The sequence below is a fragment of the Oryctolagus cuniculus genome, chromosome 7 (assembly GCF_964237555.1).
Source record: "Oryctolagus cuniculus chromosome 7, mOryCun1.1, whole genome shotgun sequence".
Taxonomy (NCBI): Eukaryota; Metazoa; Chordata; class Mammalia; order Lagomorpha; family Leporidae; genus Oryctolagus; species Oryctolagus cuniculus.
Window position 1 is genome coordinate 127,721,575 of NC_091438.1, and position 22,513 is coordinate 127,744,087.

General features: G+C 40.0%; 1 protein-coding gene across 5 annotated transcripts in view; it reads left to right on the forward strand.

Annotated features, from left to right (window-relative positions):
- The window catches only part of ZSWIM5 (zinc finger SWIM-type containing 5), a 187,694-nt gene that overhangs the window by 39,879 nt on the left and 125,302 nt on the right, over nt 1-22,513 (forward strand). The window contains exon 2 of one of the 5 annotated variants that reach the window (XM_051857851.2): nt 14,168-14,203. The exons of the other annotated variants lie outside the window; for them this stretch is intronic. The gene's annotated coding sequence lies outside the window, so the exon portion shown is untranslated. The remainder of the gene's footprint in view (nt 1-14,167; nt 14,204-22,513) is intronic. 5 annotated transcript variants of the gene reach the window in all.

Here is a 22,513-nt window from a genome sequence, read left to right on the forward strand (position 1 = left end):
TCTGAAAGAGTCACACAGAGAGAAGGATAGACAGATCGATCTTCTACCTGCTGGCCAATTCCCCAAATAGCTGCAATGACCATGGCTGGGCCAGCTGAAGTCAGAAGCCAAGAGCTTCATCCAGGTTTCCCATGTAGGTATCAGGGGCCCAATCACTTGGGCCATCTTCCTTGGCTCTTCCCAGGCCATTAGCAGGGAGCTGGATTGGAAGTGGAGCAGTCAGGACTCAAACTGGTGTTTATTTGGGATGATGGCATGGCAGGTGGCAGGTTTACCTGCTATGCCACAACACCATCCCTAATAAATCTTTAAAAAACAAAAAAACCTTTTCTTTCTAAAATAAATTTTAGAAATAAATAAAAGTTATTTTAAATTTATATAATTCTCAAATGTGATTCCATAGGTTTTTGCCTGAGATGAGAGAGAATATGATTAATACAATTACTATTGGTTTAAAAAAAATTATTTCTTGGGGCCGGCACTGTGGCATAGCCGGTAAAGCCACTGCCTGCAGTGCTAGCATCCTATTTGGGTGCTGGTTCAAGTCCTGGCTGCTCCACTTCTGATCCAGCTCTCTACTATGGCCTGGGAAAGCAGTGGAGGATGACCCAAATCCTTGGACCCCTGCACCCACATGGGAGACCTGGCAGAAACTCCTGGCTCCTGGTTTTGGATCAGCACAGCTCCAGCCATTGCGGCCATCTGAGGAGTGAACCAGTAGATGGAAGACCTCTCTCTCTCTGTGTAACTCTGACTTTCAGATAAATAACTAAATCTTTAAGAAAAAAAGAATTATTTCTTAAAAGAACTTACATAGCTTTTTAGTTTTAAAAAATGACATAATTATTTATAAATTAAAATAATTGTATAAAAGTTTAGAGAAAAATATAAAAGTCATCTGGATATATTATTATATTCCAGAAAACTTTCCCAGAATGGTTGTGCAGAGAGATATGTGTATAACATTATGTAAATAGGCTCATAATGTGTGTTAATCTGTAGCCCTTAAAATTTTTTTAACTTTAAAGTGAAATAAAATAGCAGCCTCTCTCTTGTCTCTCCACAAGGTTGTTTCTAGTTCTGGTATTTTATCTGTTTAGAGGCATGGCGGGGGCGGGGGGGGGGGGGACAGGGGGTGTTAAAAAGCAAGATAACATTTTTAACACAGTGTATATATGTGTATCATATTTTTTTAAACGAAGATTTATTTATTTATTTTAAAGTCATAGTTACAGGGGTTGGGAAGATTGATCTTCTATCTGTTGGTTTACTCCCTAAATGGCCACAGTGGCCAGGACTGAGCCAAGCTGGAACCGGGAGTTTGGCGTTTCATCTGGGACTCCCATATGGGTGACAGGGGCCCAAACACTTGGACCAAATTCTGCTGTTTCTTCCAGGCCATTAGCAGGGAGCTGGATCCGAAGTGGAAAAGCTAGGACCTGACCTGAACGCATGCCCATATGGGATGCTTGTGTTTCAGGTGGTAGCTTTACCTGTTATGCCATAATCCTGACTCCTGAACATTTTAAGTGTTTTTTTTCCAATGCATATGGTATATATTAAGATAGGTGATTTGGAAAATGCTAAAGAAAGTATTTGGATCCTACCATCTAATACAGATTTCAGTACAGTAAAAGTTTTGCTCATGCAATGAGCCAGTTCTAGTCCTGGCTGTTCTTCTGATCCAGCTCTCTGCTATGGCCTGGGAAAGCAGTGGAGGATGGCCCAAGTCCTTGGGCCCCTGCACCCACGTGGAAGACCTGGGTTAAGCTCCTGGCTTCCTGGCTTTGGATCAGCGCAGCTCTGGCACAGCAGCCAATTGGGGAGTGAACCAGCGGATGGAAGACCTCTCTCTCTCTCTCTGCCTCTCCTTCTCCCTGTGTAACTCTGACTTTCAAATAAATAAATAAATCTTTAAAAAAACTTTTATTGTTAGCTTAGCTATGAAAGGTAATTGGGGTTACAAAGGTAGAATAGTTTGGATATGTTGAGAGTATGTAACTGTTGGAGATATCTGAATAGAAGAGTGCTGTGATGAGATGTATTATGAAACTTAGGGGGCCGGTGCCATGGCGCAGTAGGTTAATCCTCCGCTTGCGGTGCCGGCATCCCATATGGGTGCTGGTTCTAGTCCTGGCTGTTAGATGATGAAGATGGCCCAAGTACTTGGGCTCCTGCACCCTCATGGGAGACCTGGAAGAAGCTCTTGGCTCCTGGCTTCGGATTGGCGCAGCTCTGGCTGTTGTGGCCATTTGGGGAGTGAACTAACAGAAGGAAGACCTCTCTGTCTCTCCCTCTCACTGTCTGTAACTCTACCTCTCAAATAAATAAATAAAATCTTATTAAAAAAAAAGAAACTTAGTCTGGCAGTTTTATGTCATATGAATTGCTTGGGAAGAGGTGGTATAGCCTGGTAATAATAACATGGGCCTTAGAATCAATCAGAGAAATTAGTGACCATATTCCAACTGTGTCACTCACTAGCTCCTTGGTCTTAAGGTTCATATCTTCCTTAAGTAATAAAATTGTTGTTTCTAATACGGTAGTAGTATCTGTCTCTTAGAGTTGTAAGGACATTTAATGAGTGCTTATTCCATGTCAGACTCTGTGCTAAATGTTTACATGTGTTATCTCATTTATATAAGATTATGTTTCCCAACCTTTCTGTATAGGTGGGTTTTGAAGAAGGAGTAGAGGACTTCTTCAGATGCCCTGATAGTTGGGGAAAGGAATGTAGGAAGGACATTCCAAGCAAAAGGAACTATTTGTACACATTGGAAATGTAAAAGAATGCATAAAAGAACCCATTGTGTTTAGGAATAATGAGTGTGTATGTGAAGGGAGCACATAAGAGATGAGAACTGAGAGTGGAAAAGTTAACTTGATCCAGATTATTAAGGGTCTTTCCTCTCTGTCTAAAGAGTTTGGGCTTTACCTTGTTAAACAAATAGCAAAAATTCAATTATTTATGAGAAGCCAGGCAGGTCAGGTAACCGATTGAATTGGACTGGGTAAGAACTGTGGTAAACTGGATATTGCAAATCACATATGCCCTTTCTTACCTAAATGTCTTTTCCTCTGTTCCATCTGAGTTTTCCTATGTGAAAATTTGGGCCTAGTATTGGCTAAATTTTATAATTTTTAAAAGTGAAGCCAGATACTCATATTTGTAAATGTAAATTTTTTTGAAGATTTTTGTTTAAATTTATCTGGAAAGCAGAGTTACAGAGAGAGGAGGAGACAGAGAGAAATATATATCCTCCATCCACTGGTTTATGCCCCAAATGGCCACTATGGCTGGGGCTGGGCCAGGCCAAAGCTAGGAGCCTGGAGCTTACTTTGGGTCTCCCACGTGGGTACAGGGGTTCAAGCACTTGGGCCATCTTCTCCTGTCCTCCCATGCACATTATCAGGGAGCTGGATTGGAAGTGGAGCAGCCAGGTGTCAAACTGATGCCTATATGGGATGCCAGCATCACAGGTGGAGGCCTAACCTGCTAAGCCACAACACTGCCCCCAGTGTAAAATCTTATTTAAAGTATTATTAACATCCTGAAGTTATTGCTATAAAAATGCTGTTGTGTTAAACTTATTTTTTAATGAATCTCTGGAAGAGACAGAATGCAGCTAATTCTGGTATAGATGGGATTCAGTACAATTACGTGTGCAACCACATGTCATTTAAAATTTCCACATGCTATAGTGGGTGACTTAACATAATATGATTTCTTCACCTTTTTGTTTTCATTGTTACTTTCAGCTGAATTTTATATGATTTGACTACTTCTAGATTCAGCTTTATTTTACATATTGCTGAACTAGAATAAAAGCAAGACTTATTTATCTCTTCCCAGGAGTCCTAATTCTTTATGGTCTCTTCTATGGCAATGATTTGTTCCACTGTAAAAATTCACATTTTTATATAGTTTTGTGGTCTTAAGAATTTTAGTTCAGCTATTCAAGGCACCAACTACTATATCATCATAGAACTAAAATCAGAAAAGGATGGAAGTAACAATTATTGAAGACCCTTTTTGTGTTAGACACATTGAAATTCATTATCTAAGTCATCACAACAACCCTAGAAATGTAAGTATTAGCTTTATTTTATGGATGTGAGAAAAGTGCCCACAGACATTACATACCTTGTTTAAACTCCCATAGCTAGTTATATATAGAGCCAACAGTTAAATCTAATTTTAGGGGTGGTTATTATGGCACAGCAGTTAAACTGCCACTTGGGACACCCATATCCCATATTTGTGTGTCCGGAATTAAATTCCACCTCTGCTTCCAATCCAGCTTTCTGCTTCTGTGTACCTTGGAGGCAGCAGATGTTGGCTCAAATACTTGGGTTCCTGTCACCCACGTGAGAGACCTGGATTGAGTTTCTGGCTCCTGACTTCAGCCTGGCCCAAAATTGGCTGTTGTGGACATTTGAGAAGTGAGTCACCAGATGAAAGATCAATCTCTCTCTCTCTTTCCCTGTTTTCTCTCTCTCCCACTCTGCCTTTCAAATAATTGAAAAAAATTTTAAAAATTAAAAAGCAAATCTAAGCTTATTTTATTTTAAAGAGTGGAATTAAGTAACACTTAAAATCTCTAAGTAGTACAGTCAATAAATACTTGACCTCGTGAGAAAATATTAGATAGTTGATATCTAAGATTGATATCTAAAATATATAAAGAATGTTTACAGTGCAGTAAAGGACAACCCAATAAAATATGGGCAAAAGATATGAACAGACATGTTACAAAAATTATGTACAGGCTGGCGCCACGGCTCAATAGGCTAATCCTCCACCTAGTGGAGTCGGCACACCGGGTTCTAGTCCTTGTCGGGGCGCTGGATTCTGTCCTGGTTGCCCCTCTTCCAGGCCAGCTCTCTGCTGTGGCCCGGGAAGGCAGTGGAGGATGGCTCAAGTGCTTGGGCCCTGCACCTCATGGGAGACCAGGAGAAGCACCTGGCTCCTGCCTTCAGATCAGCGCGGTGCGCCAGCTGCAGCGTGCCAGCCGTGGCGGCCATTGGAGGGTGAACCAAAGGCAAAAGGAAGACCTTTCTCTCTCTCTCTCTCTCTCACTATCCACTCTGCCTGTCCAAAAAAAAAAAAAAAAATTTATGTACAAATGACTAAAACACATGGAAAACCACTCAACATTATTAATCATCAGGGAAATAGAAATTAAAACTACAATGAAATGTTACTGTATTCCCACTAGAGTGGCTAAAATTAAAAAGCCAAATATTGGTAAAGATGTAGAGCAAATAAACTCTCAGACATAAATTGTTGTTGGGAATATAAAATAATATAAGCACTTGAGAAAAGATGTATACATACACCTACCTATGACCCAGAAATTCCACTCCTGAGTATTTACCCAAGATAAATTAAAGTGCATCTCAACAATGTCAATTTAAAAAAAGCCTTGTACAGGAAAGTTCATAGCAGCTTCAGTCATAAATGTCTCAATCTGGAAACAGCTTAGTTGTACATGAACAGGAGAATGGCTAAAGAAACTGGTATATACATATAATGAACAATATAATTATTCAGTTAAAAGGACCATACTCCTAATACACATGAACACCTTGAATACTCACATATCTTGAAATACTTGTATGCTGTGTGAAAAAGCATCATCACTCAAGATTACATATTATATGATTTAATTACATGAAGTTCTAGAAGGGGCAAAACTAATAAATAGTTTAGTTAAACGATCCAACATAGGAAGTGAGATACACAGCAGACCCATAGAATGGCAGATGTCCTAAACAGCACTCTGGCCTCAGAATCAGCCTTTAAGGCACGTGGATCTGGCTGAAAAGCCCATGAGAGTATTACAGGCATGGAAAGCCAAAACACTCTGGCAAAAAAAACAAACAAAGAAACAAACAAAAAACCTAAATGAAAGATCTCCACGAGTGAGATCCCAGTGAAAAGAACAGGTCATCAAAGAAGGAGGTATCTTTCTCTGAAGGGAGGAGAGAACTTCCACTTTGACTACGACCTTGTCTAAATATGATCAGAGTCGGTGAACTCAAAAGGCTTCCATAGCCTTGGCAACTCATGACAAGAGCCTAGGGTGATTACTGATGCCATAAACAAGAGTGTCAATTTGTTAAGTCAACAACAGGAGTCACTGTGCACTTACTCCTCATGTAGGATCTCTGTCCTTAATGTGCTGTACATTGTGTTTTAATGCTATAACAGTACTCAAACAGTATTTTTCACTTTGTGTTTCTATGTGGGTGCAAACTGTTGAAATCTTTACTTAATATATGCTAAATTGATCTTCTGTATATAAAGATAATTGAAAATGAATCTTGATGTGAATGGAAGAGGGGAGGAAGAGGGAAAGGGGAGGGTTGTAGGTGGGAGGGAAGTTATGGGGGTGGGGGAAGCCATTGTAATCCATAAGCTGTACTTTGGAAATTTATATTCATTAAATAAAAGTTAAAAAAAATAAATTTCTTAAATTAATTAAAGTAATTAAATATTAATTAAGTTAAATTTCATTGATTAAATTTGATTAGATATGGTTAAGTTTAAATTAGTTTAATAATAAATTAATAAGAAATAAATAAGTAAATCTTTCAAAAAAAGACTTATTTATTTATTTGAAAGGCAGAGTTACAGAGGGGCACAGGAAGAGAGAGAGAGAGAGAGAGAGAGGTCTTCCATCACTGGTTCACTCCCCAAATGACTGCAATGTCCAGAGCTGAGCCAATCCAAAGCCAAGAGACAGCAGCTTCTTCCGGGTCTCCCACGTGAGTGCAGGGGCACAAGGACTTGGGCCATCTTCTACTGCTTTCACAGGCCGTAGCAGAGAACTGGATCGGAAGTGGAGCATCTGGGCCTCAAACCGGTGCCCATAAGGGATGCTGGCACTGCAGGCAGTGGCTTTACACGCTGTACCACAACCGGGCCCCCTAGTAAAGGTCATATGCCAATTAGAATGTTAATTGCAGTTTGGAGAAGGAATTAGAATTAGGCAAAGGGTGAAGGCCAGGAGAGTAGGTTTTGAAAACTACAGCTATTATTGATGTGGAATAGTGGGTAACATGAAAAAAGTGTTTGATTGCAGGCATATTATAAAAAATAGTAGAAATGGCTTGGTGATTAGATACTGGGTGGATGGCTGGTGAGGCAGCAGTTAGAGACAAGGATGAGTCCCAGATTTCAGTCCCTCGGTGGTGGTGGTGGAGGCTAGAGAAGGGGCATGAATGTATTTAGATGGTTGAAGACTGAACCCAACCCAACACTACCTTCAACATATTGAATTGGAAATGTCTGTGAGACATCCAAGTGTAGAAAACAAATGGAATTTTGAAGGAAGAGGTTTGATTCAATGTAGGTATCATTAAGAACAGAGATTGATAAAGAAGAATGCCTGACAGTATCGTGGGCCTAAATGCAGTTGGCAAACCTAGTTTTCTTTTTTAAGATTTATTTATTTATTTGAAAGGCAGAGGCAAAGAGAGAGAAAGAGAAAGAGGTCTTCCATTCATGGTTCACTCCCCAAATGGTCATAATGGCCAGAGTTGCACCGTTCCGAAGCCAGGAGCCAGGAGCTTCCTCATGGATGCAGGGGCTCAGGGACTTGGAACATTGTCTACTGCTTTTCCAGGCCATAGCAGAGAGCTGGATTGGAAGTAGAGCATCTGGGACTCGAACTGTCACCCATATGGGATGCCAGCACTGCAGGCGATGGCTTAACATGCTATGCCATAGTGCTGGCCCCCCAAACCTAATTTTTAGTAGCATCATTCAGCCTAATTGTGTGATTTTTATTCAGCTGTGTTTGTTAGTCTGGGTATAGACGTAGAGAAAGTAGATACTTCTGAGATTAAGGTTTTGCCAGCTGATTGTCAAATAAGGACATTTGAGGTTTTATGATATTGATGAGAGTAAATTAATATAATGGAATCTAAGCTGGATAATAATGATAATTTTATTATTTATTAAATGATAACTTGATGGTAGGCACCCAAGAGAGTGAATAGAGACCATTAATATGCTGGTTAGTATACTGAAGGTCCAAATGAGGTAGAAACATGGAATAACTAAGTAAGCACTTATGAAGGAGAGGAGTTAGGAGTGAGTGGGATATGAGTCTTAGTAGTTTCAAAAGTGGAACAGTTTGTGGTGGATACTAAGCTCTAGTAGGAATGGGAACTTTTTTTTTTTTTTTTTTGCTAACAGAGATTTGGATATTTATAATATCATTTGCAGGGCTTACAAAGTTACCAGCTTAAAAATTAGCCTGCTAGTGGTGGCCTTGTGGCGTAGAGGGTAAGGTCACCACCTGTAGTCCTAGCATGCTTCATGGGCACCAGTTTGTATCCTGGCTGTTCTGCTTCTGATCCAGCTTCCTGCTGATGACCTGGGAAAAGCAGCAGAAGATGGAAAGGTGTTTGGACTCTGGCCACCCACGTGGGAGATCTGATTGAAGTTCCTGGCTCTTGGCTTCGGCCTAGGCTAGCCCTGGCAGTTACGACCATCTGAGGAGTGAACCAGTGGATGGAAGGTCTCTCTCTCTCTGTAATGCTAACTTTCAAAATAAATAAATCTTTTTTTTTTTTTTTTTTTTAAATATACTACTTGGGCCAGCGCCGCAGCTCACTAGGCTAATCCTCTGCCTGCAGCGCTGGCACACCAGGTTCTAGTCCTGGTCGGGGCGCCGGATTCTGTCCCGGTTGCCCCTCTTCCAGGCCAGCTCTCTGCTGTGGCCCGGGAATGCAGTGGAGGATGGCTCAAGTGCTTGGGCCCTGTACCCCATGGGAGACCAAGAGGAGGCACCTGACTCCTAGCTTCGGATCAGCACGGTGCACCGGTCGCAGCACGCCGGCCACAGCGGCCATTGGAAGGTGAACCAATGGTAAAGGAAGACCTTTCTCTCTGTCTGTCTGTCTGTCTCTCTCTCTCTCTCTCTCTCTCACTGTCCACTCTGCCTGTCAAAAAAAACAAAACAAACAAACAAAAATACTACTTCAATTTTTTAAATTGAAATAGTAATTTTTAAAAAAATATAGCAGCTTTACCTTTGTTGGTTAATTTTTTTATTGAAATGAAATTCATAGAACATAATTCACTGTTTTAAAGTATACAATTTAGTGGTATTTGATTCATTCATAATATTATATACCATCACTTTCTAATTTAAAAATTTTTTTACCCCTAAGAATTCCCTATACCCATTAAATAATCATTCCCCATTTCTTTCTCCACCCATCCCCTGGCAACTTCTAATCTGCTTTTATTCTCTGGATTTGCTTATTCTGAATATTTCATATAAAAGAAATCATGTAATATGTGACCTTTCATGTATGGCATCTGTTTCTTAGTTTAATATTTTCTAGACTCATCTAAGTTATAAGGTGATCAGCACTTCCTTCCTATTTATGGCCAAATAATATTCTAATTGAATATACTACAATTTGTTCATCCATTCATCAGTTGATAGACATGTTGTTTCTACCTCTTGGCTATTAGGAATAATGCAACTATAAACATGTTTTTGTGTAGACATATGTTTTCATTTCTCTTGGGGATATACCTAGGGGTAGAATTGCTAGTTCCTATGGTAATCCTGTGATCAGTTTTTACATTACCAAAATGTTTTCCATAGTAGTGACATCATTTTGCATTCCTACAATTGATGTACAAGGGTTTCATTTTCTTCGTATCTTTGCCCAACACTTGTTATTTGTGTTATTGTTAAGATAGCCATCCTTATGGGTGTGAAATATCTCATTGAGGTTTTGATTTGCATCTTCTTAATATATCTTTTCATGTGCTCATTGGCCATTTGTATGTCTCTTTTACAGCTACTTTTCTATGGTAGTCTGAAAATTACTAGGTGGTTAATCTTTGTTTTAACACGGTCTATGGAGGAAAATGTACAAAGTACTGTTTTATGAAGAATATGACAAGTTTGAAATAGATTTATATAAAGATACCTGCTATTTTTCTGTAAAAACAGATGTTTAGTTCTATTTGTGTTCTGTACTCTTATGGATTCCATGGATGATGAGCCTGTTATGAATAAATGAAGCAAAATTTAACTCACATAATACTCTTATGTAAGTCCTTTCATCCTCAGATCCTTGATTTTACTTGGTTCCCTAGTGCATTTTGTTGGGTAGTTTTTTAAAGACTATGTGTTCAGTCTCTATAAATATAGGTATTGTTATGTAATGTATGCACCAATGTGTAAAATTGCCTTCATCTACAAATTATAAATTTAACAGTGTATAGTATTTACGTATGCCTTATGTGAGCATAGTTAGCCCATAGAGATTTATGCTAAATTGTACACTCAGCTGATGACATTTATCTTTAAGTCTGAGAACGTAGTATTATTTTTCAGATTATTTTTAGATTATTTTACTGTTTTATAATAATTATGTATTTTGAAGAGTTCTCTTTTGTCTCTCCCTTAAGTAGCTATGATCTTGTATGTTGATTCAAATTAAAAGGAGAAAAGTTTACTATAAATATTATAGGACAAGTACATAAGAAAAAGTATCTGTATTCATGGTATTATAGAACGATTCAATGTTTACCTTTGAGAAATGAGAGGCCACTAAATATTAGCTACCCGAGAGAGCCTATCACTATGTATAGCTTTGTCTGCTCCTTTTAGAGAAACTTCATGATGCTCTAGAATATGCAGTTACAAAGCTTTGGATCTCACAAAAGCCTGAATACATCTTTGATTGGTTATATATTAAGGGAAATAGCCCTCAGCGTGGTGCCAGACAAGTGTAGAGCCCAACCAGTTTGATGCTTAAGCAGGGAGAAGAATTCTATTCATCATTAAGAGGATAGATTGTAAAATGTTGTAATTATTTTGGCCTAAATTGGTTTCCAGCTATTTTTTTTTTCAATAAAACTTCTTTTCAAATTGTAAGGCAAGAAGACAGTTTTCATTTTGACGACCTTTCCGGCATTGTATTTTTCTTCAAGTCCTCCCGCCCTACCCTGTGGCCTACTCTGTTTACTGTTCCAATCTGAATCATAATGTGCATCTGGAGGGATCGTGGATCATGTGACTAACTGAAGTGTCTCTTGTCATTTATTAACACTCTTTCAATGTCTAATTTTGACATAGTATTTAGTTATATAATGAAGAAACTTGCTCCTGCTCTTGATGGCTGTAGGGGTTTGTGGGTATGTCGCATTATTTTTTTGCTTTTTTGTCTTTATACAATTTTTTTTAAAAATTACAAAATGGAACAAAGAATGACAGCTATATTGGGCTTGACAGGGATCCTTTCACTTGAAGGACCACTCCTATAATGAATGATTTTTATTCAAGTGAATATTCATATATTTCTCTGATTCCAATTTGTATGAAATGACAGCCTGCAAACTGTGTTGTTGATTACAATCCCTTCACCTTCATTATCTTTTATGTCTATTTAAACTCTGGACTTGCCATTTCCATCTTGACCCTCCCCCACATCTCTCTGTGTTTTCTTTCATTGCAATTTTCTTCTTTTTCTTCTGTAGGCATTCACAGATTGTTTTTGGAGTTCATTAAAAGGGAGTGTGTTGTCTGGGCAGAAAATTACATTTGCATGCTTGAGAGGGACCTAAAGGTTTATGTGAGGTTTGGCAAGGATTTTCTTTTTCTGCTTCTTCATCTTCTTTTTTAATAGGTAGGAAGAAATGAGAAAAGGGAGGAATAACAAGGGATTTTTATAAAGGAGAAAAGTAAGAGATGTTGAGGTGATTTCTCCTCTTCTCACTTTTTTCATTCCATATTATATATGTCTGATTTTCTTTTTTTTCCTGCATATATAAACCACTTGACTAACAATGGAACAGATTAGGAGCCTTTCTTAGAACTGTTTTTGAATGCGTAGTTGAATTCTACAAAGCAAAAACCTTTCCTATGATAGTAATTGTACATTTACAAGTGAAGCTGACAAGTTGTTATATTATATTATATTATATTATATTATATATTATATTCTTTTCCTTTGTGGTAATTGGAGTGGCTTTTTAGGAAAATAATTTCTTGAATTAATGAGATATTTCATCTAAACATATCTACATATAAGTTGAACCATGTTTTGAATTAGGATTTCCTACTTTGAAACTTTAGATTTTTAGATATAAATTTGAAGTTGGTGTTCATCTTTTCTTTTGTTAAAGGTGATATTATTTGTTATCCAGAGCATGTCATTTGTGCCCATTGGAACATCGGGAAACCTAGAACAGTTATAATAAAAAGGTTATATTTCACAGTAGTGAAAATGTAGGACTCAGTTAAGTTCTTAGTTCATACTGGAAATGTGGATAGTATAGGACTGAAGATGGTCATGTAAGGAGAGGGCAGGGAAGTCAGGGAGTAACTGTGCTTTAAAGAATATGCGTAGGAAACTAAGTTCATCTATCATAGAGCTTGTTAGTGGGATTAAGTGTTTTTTTTTTTTAAAGCATGATTTATTAACTATTACTGCCATTCAGTAAATACTTTTTTTTTTTTTTTTTTTTTTTGGACAGGTAGAGTTAGACAGTGAGAGAGAGAGAGACATTGGTTCACCCCTCAAAAGGCCGCCATGGCCAGCGCTGTGCTGATCCAAAGCCAGGAGCCAGGTGTGTCCTCCTGGTCTCCAATGTGGGTGCAGGAGCTCAAGCACTTGGGCCATCCTCTAATGAACTCCCGGGCCACAGCAGAGAGCTGGACTGGAAGAGGAGCAACCGGGACAGAATCTGGCGCCCCAACCGGGACTAGAACCCGGTGTGCTGGCCCCGCAGGTGGAGGATTAGCCTATTGAGCTGTGGCGCCAGCCATATTTCTAGAATTAATAGTTACCATATAGTAGATGTATGTGAAAGCAAATAGTTTCAAGTGCTGAAAAAAAAAGTATGAAAAATACATTTGGGCTATATCATCAATATTTCATTCTCTTCATACTTTTATTTCTTCTTAAAAAATCTGCTCAACTCTGTTTCTGTCAACTATTGTATTTCTTTACTCTCCTTTGTAACAAAACTTCATTGTCTATACTTGTTAACTCTAATTTCTCTCCTTTTATTTTGTCTTAAACCTGATTCAACCAGTTATTTACCATACTATTCCAAATCAGTTCTCATGAGAGTCACCAGTGACCATTGGTAATTGTCATTTCTCAGTCCTTGTCTTACTTGGCTATCAGCAGTTTTTTTTTTCTTAATATTTATTTATTTATTTATTTTTTGAAAGAGAGAGGTAGAGACAAAAAGAGAGGTGTTCCATCTGCTGGTTCATTCCCTTGATGGCCATGATGGTTGGATCTGCGCCGATCTGAAGCCAGGAGCTAGGAGCTTCTTCTGGGTCTCTGACGTGGGTGCAGGGGCCCAAGGACTTGGGCCATCTTCTACTACTCTCCCAGGCCATAGCAGAAAGCTGGATTGGAAGAGGAGCAGCCAGGACTAGAACCGGTGCCCATATGGGGTGTTGCACTCAGGCCAGGGCTTCAACCTGCTGCGCCACAGCACTGGCACCTATCAGCAGTGTTTGGTACAGTTGATCACTCTTATCTTGATTCATTCCTTTTTTCACAGGGCTCCTAGATCAACACATTGTGTTTCTTTGCTACTTGCATCTTAGTCTCCTTTGTTCATTCTTCCTATTCTCTGACTGCCCCCCTCCCCACCAGCTGTAAAAGTAAATAATATTTTTTAAATGTCACACAGTAAAACTGACTTTTAAAAATATATAGTTCTATAAATTTTAACACAAGTATAGTTTCATATAATTAATACCATAATCAGGATGCAGAATAGTTCTACCACTCCAAAAAACTGTTTTCTGCTCTCCCTTTGTAGTAACACCTGAAATGCCTGGCAGCCAACTGATCTATTTCTCCATCACTGTGGTTTTGTCTTTTTGAGAATGATATATAAATAGAATTTAAATATCAATAATAAGCCTTCCAAATGTTCTTTTACGTAGCATAATGTCTTTGATATTTCTCTTAAGCTGTTGTGTTTATCTATGGTTTGGTGCTTCTTGTTGCCAAGTAGTATTGCATTCTGTAGATGTAACACAAATTGTTTATCTTGTTAAAGGATGTTTGGGCTGTCTCCAGTTTTTGGCAACTGTGATTAGAGCTGCTGTAAACATTGACAACCAGGTTTTTGTGTTAACATTAGTTTTCATTTCTCTAGGGAGAAATCCCAGGAGTGGGATTGCTGGGTAATATGGTAAGTGTATGTTTAACTTTTTAAGAAATTGCTAAATGCTTTTCCAGAGTGCCTGTATCATTTTGTATTTCCACCAGCAATGCATGAGAATTCCAGTTGTTCTGCATCCTCACTAGCACTTGGAATTGTCAGTGTTTTTATTTTACCCATTCTCATAGGTATGTAGTGATATCTAATCATGATTTTAAGTTGCATTTTCCTAATAGCTAGTGATATTGAACATCTTTTTATGTTTTACTTGCCATTTCTATATTCTCTTTGAAGAAATATCCAACTCTTTTGCCTATTTTTAAATTGAGTTGTTTGTTTTCTTTTTGATTTTTAGAGTTCATTATATATTCTGGACACAAGTCCTTGGTTGGATATGTGTTTTGCAAGTATTTTCTCCCAGTCTGTGGTTTATTCTTTTCAATCTGCCTAGTCCTGGGTCAAAAGATTTGCTGTTGCATTTTATTCAAAAACATTTTATTCTTTAAAATTTTACATTTAGACTGTGATTCATTTTGAGTTAATTTTTGTACAAAATGTGAAGTTTAGGTTAGGACTTATTTTTTTGTTTTAACATATGGATATTCAATGTTTAGTATTGAATGTCCAATCTTGTATGTTAAAAAGACTTTGAATTATTCTATTAAATTGCTTTTGTGTCTGTAAAAAATCAGTTGGCCATATTTGTGTGGATATATTTCTAGACTTGTCTGTTTATTTATTTATTTGTTTATTTTTATTTTTGACAGGCAGAGTTAGTGGGAGAGTGAGACAGAGAGAAAGGTCTTCCTTTCATTGTTTCATCCCCCAAATGGCCACTACGGCCGGCGCAAACTGCGCCAATCCAAAGCCAGGAGCCGGGTGCTTCCTCCTGGTCTCTCATGCAGGTGCAGGGCCCAAGCACTTGGGCCATCCTCCACTGCACTCCCGAGCCACAGCAGAGAGCTGGACTGGAGGAGGAGCAACCCGGACAGAACCGGTGCCCCAACTGGGACCAGAACCCAGTGTGCCGGCACCGCAGGCGGAGCATTAGCCTAGTGAGCCATGGCGTCGACCTTGTCTGTTTTATTGATTTATACATTTATCCCTTTCTATTGCCACTCTATCTTGATTACTTTATTAATCTTTTGTTAAATTTTTATTGATATAGAGAACAGACTTCTTGTATTTCATAGGTACAATTTTAAGACGATAACCATAGTTCCCTTCCTTTTTCCCTTCCTCAATCTCACTTTATTAATCTTTTAAGTTTTTTTTCTTTAAATTTTTATTTATTTGTGTGAGAGAGATAGTCACACAGAGAGAGCACCCATCCACTGGTTTATTCCCCAAATGCCTGCCCTTGCCAGGGGCTTGAAGCAAGGAGCTTGGTACTCAGTCCAGGCCTCCCACATGGGCAGCAGGAACCCAACCACTTGGGTCCTCACTGTTTCTTTCTGTTGTCTGTGCTAGCCGGAAACTGGAATCAGGAGCTAGAGCCGAGGATAGCATCCAGCCAATCTGATCATGGGATTTAGGTGTCTCCAACTGCTAGGCTAAACACCCAACCCTATAGAAGTCTTCAAATTAGTATGATTCCTCTAACTTTATTCTTCTATTTCAGAATTGTTTTTATTTGTAATTTTTAAAAATATTTTTATTTATTTGAGAGGTAGAGCCACAGACAGTGAGAGGGAGAGACAGAGAGAAAGGTCCTCCATCTGCTGGTTCACTCCCTAAACGGCTGCAACGGCTGAAGCCGTGCCAATCCAAAGCCAGGAGCCAGGAGCCTTCTCCCAGTTTCCCATGTGGGTGCAGGAGCCCGAGGACTTGGGCCATCTTCTACTGCTTTCCTAGGCCATAGCAGAGAGCTGGATCAGAAGTGGGGCAGCTGGGACTAGAACCAGCACCCATATGGGATTCCAGCGCTGGCCTCTCAGAATTGTTTTAATTGTTCCAGTTCCTTTGCCTTTCTATATAAGTTTTAAAATATACATGTCGGTATTAAAATAAAAACTGCTTAGAATTTGATTGATATTGTATTAAACTTGCATATAAATTTTAGGAAAATTGAAAGCTTTACTATATGAGACTTCAATTCATGACACGATAGGTTTTGATCTTCCTGGATTTCTTTCATCAGTTTTTTAGCTTTTAGCATATAGCTTCTGTACATACTTTGTTAGATTTATACTTAAATATTTTAATTTTTGAAAATAAATATTCTATAACTTGTTATTTAAAAAATTGTTTTCATTTGGATATTAGTAGAATTGGTTGATTTTGATATGATAATCCTTGTATTCCAGTCCCTGCTAAATACATTCTTAGTTTTAGAATTTTTTTGGTAAATTTGTTGGGAGTATCTGTGTAGACAATTATGACCTATCTGAGTAAGTTATGCTTTATATCTGCCTTTGCAATCTCTTTGCTTTTTGTTACTGCTTCTTCCCGTGTTGTACCATCTAAGGCTTCTAGTATGATATTGAGTATCTTTTTTTAAAAAATATTTTTTATTTATTTGAAATGCGGAGCTACAGAGAGGCAGAGGCAGAGAAACTGAGAGAGAGAGAGACAGAAAGACAGAGAGAGAGAGAGAGAGAGAGAGAGAGAGAGAGAGGTCTTCCATCTGCTGGTTCACTCTCCAGATGGCTGCAGTGGCTGGAGCTGAACTCATATGAAGCCGGGAGCCAGGAGTTTCTTCCAGGTCTCCCACATGGGTGCCGGGGCCCAAGGGCTTGGGCCATTTATATAGCTTTCGCAGGCCATAGCAGAGAGCTGGATTGGAAGTGGAGCAGTTGGGATTAGAACTGGTGCCCATATGGCATGCCGACGCTGCAGGTGGTGGCTTTACCTGCTGTGCCACAGCATCAGCCCCAATAAATAAATATTTTTTAAAAAATGTGTTATGTTTCACTTTTATATTTGTATTGTGGTCATAATTTTACCTGCAGCTTTACCTGCTATGCCACAGTGCCAGGCCAGATATTGAATATCTTAACCTTGTTCCAGATCTGGGGAAGGAGGCATTGAGTCTTTAACCATTTTATCATTTTATATGATAATAGATGAATAGATAATAGATGAATGATTTCTTACTCTTTATCAGACTTATAAATTTTTTTCTTTTTTTTTTCTTTTTTATTTCTTGACAGACAGAGTGGACAGTGAGAGAGAGAGACAGAGAGAAAGGTCTTCCTTTTGCCATTGGTTCACCCTCCAATGGCTGCCACGGCCGGTGCGCTGCTGCCGGCGCACCGTGCTGATCCTATGGCAGGAGCCAGGTGCTTCTCCTGGTCTCCCCTGAGGGTGCAGGGCCCAAGCACTTGGGCCATCCTCCACTGCACTCCCAGGCCACAGCAGAGAGCTGGCCTGGAAGAGGGACAACCAGGACAGAATCCGGCGCCCTGACCGGGACTAGAACCCGGTGTGCCGGCGCCGCAAGGCGGAGGATTAGCCTAGTGAGCCGCAGCGCCGGCCATAAAATTTTTTCTGTTACTTGTTTACTAAGTATTCTTTTTAATCATGAATGGATGTTGTATTTATTTTATTTTAAAATTTTTAAAAATTTATTTGACAGATAGAATTAGACAGTGAGAGAGAGAGACAGAAAGGTCTTCCTTCCATTGGTTCACTCCCCAAATGGCTGCTACATCCGGAGCTACGCCAATCTGAAGCCAGGAGTCAGGAGCCAAGCGCTTCCTCCTGGTCTCCCATGCAGGTGCAGGGACCCAAGCACTTGGGCCATCCTCCACTGCCTTCCTGGGCCACAGCAGAGAGCTGGACTGGAAGAGGAGCAACAGGGACTAGAACCCGGCGCCCATATGGGATGCGGGCACTGCAGGTGGAGGATTAACCAAGTCAGCCACGGTGCCGGCCCCTGGATGTTGTATTTTATTAAGTGTTTTTTTTCTGTCAATTGGTATGGTCATTTGGTTGTTTTTCTTCTCCAGACTGTTTTTATATTAGATTACATGAATTGATTTTCAAATATTGAAGCAGCCTTGCATTCACAGGATAAAACTCACTTTGTTGTGGTGTAGTATTCTTTGTATATTTGTATTTTTTTAAGATTTATTTATTTATTTGAAATTACACATACAGAGAAAGAAAGAGAGTTTGTGTTCTTCCATCCAGTGGTTCACACCCCAAATGGCTGCAACCACTTGAATTGGACCATTCTGAAGCTAGGAGGTCTCACCTGGGTAGCAGGGGCCCAAGCCCTTGGGCTATCTTCTGTTGCTTTCTCAGGCACGTTAGCAGGGAAGTAGAGTAGCTGTGACTTGAACTGGCACCCACATGGGATGCTGGCAAGCATATTGGGGCTTTAACCTACTCCACCATAGCATCGGTCCCCTAATATTCTTATTTATTTATTTATGTATCTATTTAGGTCCAAAGTATGTTTGTGTGTCATAATATTATAGCCATTACAGCTTTACTTTGATTAGTGTTTGCATAGTATAACTCATATATGTTTTTCATTCTCTTACTTTTTTTTAAGAGGTGGTGGCAGTCTGGCCCTGGCACTGTGGCACAATGGGCCAAGCCTTCGCCTGCAGTGTCAGGATCCCATATGGGCGCTGGTTTGTGTTCTGGCTGCTCCACTTCTGATCCAACTCTCTACTATGGGCTGGGAAAGCAGTAGAAGATGGCTCAAATGCTTGGGCCCCTGCACGTGTTTGGGAGACCCAGATGAAGCTCCTGGCTTCCAATCAGGCCCTCTCCAGCCATTGCAGCCAATTAGGGAGTGAACCAGCAGATGGGAAACCTTTCTCTCTGTCTCTCCCTCTCTCTGTTCGTAACTCTACTTCTCAAATAAATAAATAAAAATATTAAAAAAAAAAAAAAGAGGTGGTGACAGTCTCCAAAGAGACTGCACTGCATACAGGGCATGTGTAAGGCTGGGCTTTTTTTTTTTTTTTTTTTTTTTTTTTGAAAGAGTTACAGAGAGAGGTAGAGATAGAGAGAGAAACATCTTCCATCTGCTGGTTCACTCCCCAATGGCCGCAACAACTGGAGCTGAACCAATCTGAAGCCATGAGCCAGGAGCTTCTTCTGGGTCTCCTATGTGGGTGCAGGGGCCCATAGACTTGGGCCATCATCCACTGCTTTCCCAGGCACATTAGCACGGAGCTGGATGGGAAGTGGAGCAGCCAGGACTTAAACTGGTTCCCATATGGGATGCTGATGCTGCAGGCTGGGGCTTTAACCTGCTGTGCCACAACATTGGCCTCATTCTCTTACTTTTATTTTTTTAATTAATCTATTTGTTTAAAGATTTATTTATTTATTTGAAAGAGTTACACAGAGAGAAGGAGAGGCACAGAGAGAGAGAGAGTTCTTCCATCCACTAGTTTACTCCCCAGTTGGCCGCAATGGCTAGAGCTGCGCTGATCCGAAGCCAGGAGCTTCTTCCAGGTCTCCCACATGGGTGCAGGGGCCCAAGACCTTGGACCATCTTGTACTGCTTTCCCAGGCCATAGCAGAGAGCTGGATAGGAAGTGGAGCAGCAGGAACTTGAACTGGCACCCATATGGGATGCCAGCACTTCTGGTGGTGGCTTTTACCCACTTGGCCACAGCGCCAGCCCTTCACTTACTTTTTATTTTTATTTTTATTTTTATTTTTATTAGACAATTAGAGTTATAGACAGTGAGAGAGAGACAGAGAGAAAGGTCTTCCTTCCATTGGTTCACTCCTCTAATGGCTGCTACGGCCAGCGCTGCGCCAATCCGAAGCCAGGAGCCAGGTGCTTCCTCCCAGTCTCCCATGCAGGTACAGGGACTCAAGCACTTGGGCCATCCTCCACTGCTTTCCCGGTGGCTCACTTGGTTAATTCTCTTCCTGCCGCGCCGGCATCCCACATGGGTACCGGGTTCTAGTCCAGGCTGCTCCTCTTCCAGTCCAGTTCTCTGCTGTGACCCAGAAGGGCAGTGGAGGATGGCCCAAGTGCGTGGGCCCCTGCACCCACATGGGAGACCAGGAATGCACCCACATGGGAGACCAGGAAGAAGCACCTGGCTCCTGGCTTCGGATCGGTATAGCTCTGGCTTAGCAGCCATTTGGGGAGTGAACCAATGGAAGGAAGACCTTTCTCTCTGTCTCTCTCACTGTCTATAATTCCACCTGTCTAATAATAATTAAAAAATTAAAAAAAAAGAAATTTAGAAATGATGTACTTTAGTGTAGTTTTATTCATATTTTATTTTTAAAATTCATTTAGTTTCTTGGATATATCATTTTAAGTAAATGTAGTAAGATTTTAGCCATCATTTCTTCAAATATTTTTTCTGTATCCTGCTGCTCAGTCATTCCACAGCTCACTGAGGCTCTATTCATTTTTTTCGCCTCATGTTCTGTGTTTTCAGAATGTCCTTAAGCAATTATTTTAGAGCTGTTCTAAATCCCCTTAATTTGTCCTTTTCTTTCCATAATTACTGAAAGATATATGTAATGGATGTACAATTCTAGATTGACAATTCTTTTGTGTCTAAAGACTTCGTTACATACTGATTAAATATTTTTGGCGGGGTCCTGAGTTGCAGGTTAAACTGCTGTCTGTAGTGCCAACATCCCATATGGGCACTGGATCGAGTCCTGGGTCCTCTGCTTCCCATCCAGCTCCCTGCTAATGGGCCTGAGAAAGCAGCAGAAGATGGCTCAAGTGCCAGGCCCCTGTACCCAATGGGAAGCCCAAAAGAAGCTGGCTCAGCCCTGGCCATTACAGCCATTTGGGGAGGGAACTAATGGATGGAAGATTGCTCTCTTTCTCTCCTTCTCCCTTGCTCTCTGTAACTCTGGCTTTCAAATGAATAAACAGATATTTAAAAAAATTTTTGGCAGGCTGGCAATGTGGCATAGAAGGCTAAACCTCTGTCTGTGGTGCTGGCATCCCATAACGGCGCCAGTTTGCATCCCGACTGCTCCTCTTCCCATCCAGTTCTCTGCTTGTGACCTGGGAAAGCAGTAGAAGGTGGCCCAAGTTCCTGCACCCCTGTAGGAGACCTGGAAAAAGCTTCTGGCTCCTGGCTTTGGATAGGCACAACTTCAGCCATTGTGGTCATTTGGGGATTAAACCAGCCGATGGAAGACCTTTCTATCTCTCCCCCTCTGCCTGTAATTCTACCTCTCAAATAAAATAAAAAATAAAAATAAAATATATTTTTGGCAAGGATAATTGGTAATAATAAATGATGTTGTATGTGATATCATGATACATAGTAAGAACTATGTATTTGGCTTTCATCATTGGTTTCTGACCAGAACTCCCACACAGGTGCAGGGGCCCAAGGACTTTGGCCATCTTCCACTGCTTTCCCACGCCATAACAGAGAGCTGGATTGGAAGTGGAGCAGCCAGGTCTCGAATTAGTGCCCATATGGGATGCCTGAGCTTCAGGCTAGCGGCTGTACATTTCTATGAAGATACAGTTCAATATTTCAGCACATAATCAGAATGTAAGCCAATCAAATCGGCATCTAGCCTTTCAATTTCCTTGTTTTCTTTGTGTTTGGAGCCTACCAGCTCTTCTTTTCCAGTTCTTTATAGAGTACATAGTACATTATTATGAGCCATAGTTGCCCACTGTACTATGGAATACTAGGATTTGTTACCTCAATCTGACTGTGTTTTGTTTTCCCAACCTCCTTCTTAACCCACTCTCCCCACCCTTCCCATCCTCCAGTAGTCACTGTTCTAAGTTTAGATTGACTTATTTTTTTTTTAACTTCCACATAAGAAAGAGAATATAAAGTATTTGAATTTCTGTGCCTGGCTTATTTTACTTAAAATAATTATCTCCAGTATCCTTTGTAGTGTAAACAAGATTTAATTTTTAATGGCTGAATAATATTCTATTTTTATATGTGCTACATTTTTATCCATTTATCTATGAATGGACATTAATCTATTGTGAGTAGTGCTACAGTGAACATGGGAGTGCAGGTTTCTCTTTCAGATGCTTGTTTAATTTCCTTTGGCTATATACCCAGAGGTGTGATATTTGGTTTGTATGGTAGATCTATTTCTAGTTTTTGAGCACCCTCCATACTATTCTCCATAATGAGTATACTAGTTTACATTCCTACAGGCAGTTGTGTATAGGTTCAGTTTTCCCCACATTCTTGTCAATATTTTTTTTTTTTTTGGACAGGCAGAGTTAGACAGTGAGAGAGAGAGAGAGAGAGAGAGAGAGAAAGAGAGAGAGAAAGGTCTTCCTTCCGTTGGTTCACCCCCCAAATGGCTGCTACAGCTGGCACACTGCGCAGATCAGAAGCCAGGAGCCAGGTGCTTTTCCTGGACTCCCATGCGGGTGCAGGGCCCAAGGATTTGGGCCATCCT